Source organism: Mus caroli, chromosome 2 (assembly GCF_900094665.2).
Source record: "Mus caroli chromosome 2, CAROLI_EIJ_v1.1, whole genome shotgun sequence".
Lineage (NCBI taxonomy): Eukaryota > Metazoa > Chordata > Mammalia > Rodentia > Muridae > Mus > Mus caroli.
Genome location: NC_034571.1, coordinates 113455431 through 113457110, shown reverse-complemented (window position 1 = coordinate 113457110; position 1680 = coordinate 113455431).

The following is a 1680-nucleotide window of genomic DNA, read 5'->3' as shown; positions in this document are numbered from 1 at the left end:
TTTTTTTTTTTTTTTTTTTTACATTTGTGTACATGCAAGTTTTCATGTTTGTGCATGTGAGCTCAGGACATGGCGACCAGAGGTAGGCACAAGACACGGAGTATCTTCCTTAGTCACTCATCACTGTATTTTTTGAGACAAACCCTCTCACTATATCTGAAGCTCACCAGTTGGCTAGGCAGGCTGGCCAGCAAGTCTCAGAGCTCCTCTAGGTCTGCTTCCCTAACACTAGAATTACAGGTGTGTGCCTGGCTGAAAATCTGAATTCAAGACCTCATGCTTTTGTGGCAAGCACTTTACTGACAAGAATCATCTCCCCAAATCCCATTTAAAACTTTGTTTTTGAGATAGAATCCTCTATACAACCCTGACTATGCTGAAACTGAAACTTGGTATGTGAACTAGCTAGCCTCAAACTCACAAGACATCCACCTGCCTGCTTCATTAATTGTAGCCTGTGCTACAATTAAAGGTGTGTGCCACCATCCTGGGCCTCATAAACTTTTTCCTTTTATTTTCTTTATTTGGACGAATGTTTTTGCTTTAATGTAAGGAAGGTCTGTACACCTTGTCAGTAGGCCAATGGATTCCCCTGGGACTGAACCTGGGATTCAAACTTGGATCTTCTGGAAGAGCAGCCAGTGCTCTTAACTGCGCAGCCATCTCTGTAGCATCTTTTATATAAATTCATTTGTTTTACAAACATCTGAGAAAATCTCCTATGTAATGACCTGTATGAGTCATTACAAAATCAACTATATTGTGCCTTCTTCCCCACCATCTCCCCATATGATTTAAATCAAAAATTTTCTTAAGATTCTCTTGTTCCTCAAACCTCCTGATTTCACTGAAACTCCAAAAGGACAAATGAGAGCTGAGGGCTGAAGCCACAGGCCAGAAAAATAAGGAAAGAGCTACAAAAGACAAGAAGAGTGATCCCAAATAGTCTACAAATTGACATAGTTATTCTGGAATCACATTTACAGATCTCACACACCTCCTCTAATATAAGTAGAAAATACATTCCTGATTTTTTTTTTAATTATCTACATGTAGAAATCAAACTTTATAATTTGATCAAGGCCAGGTGGTGGTGGCACATGCCTTTAACTGCAGCACTTGGGAAGCAGAGGCAGGTGGTGGATCTCTGAGTTTGAGGCCAGCTTGGTCTACAAAGCAAGTTTTAGGACAGGCAGGGCAGTTACACAGAGAAATTGTCTCAGAAAGAAAAAAAAAAGTTTGATCAAACCCTCATGGCTAAGCCTGACATCCCCACCTCCAACCCCTGAAGCCACTGAAAAGACTTCCCCTGCTGGACCTGCTTGCTCATTTATTTCTGTATGTATAGGACTGTGGTCAAGTAAGGTCAGAGGGCAAACTTGGGTGTTAGTTCTCATGTCTAACAGGATCTCTTGTCTGCAGCTTTGTATAGGAACTAGTTGACCTTTCTTTTGCCTCCCATTTAACTGTAGAGTATCCAGTTCTATGTGGCTTCTGGGGATTTGAACTCAAGTCCTTACCCTTGCATGCGAACTTTTGCCCACTGAGCTTTCTCCTCAGCTCCTGCCTGTCTTCTTCCTAACTCGTAGCTTCTTTTTTTTAAAAGATTTATCTATGTATGTGAGTACACTGTAGCTGTACAGATGGTCGTGAGCCTTCATGTGGTTGTTGGGAATAGAA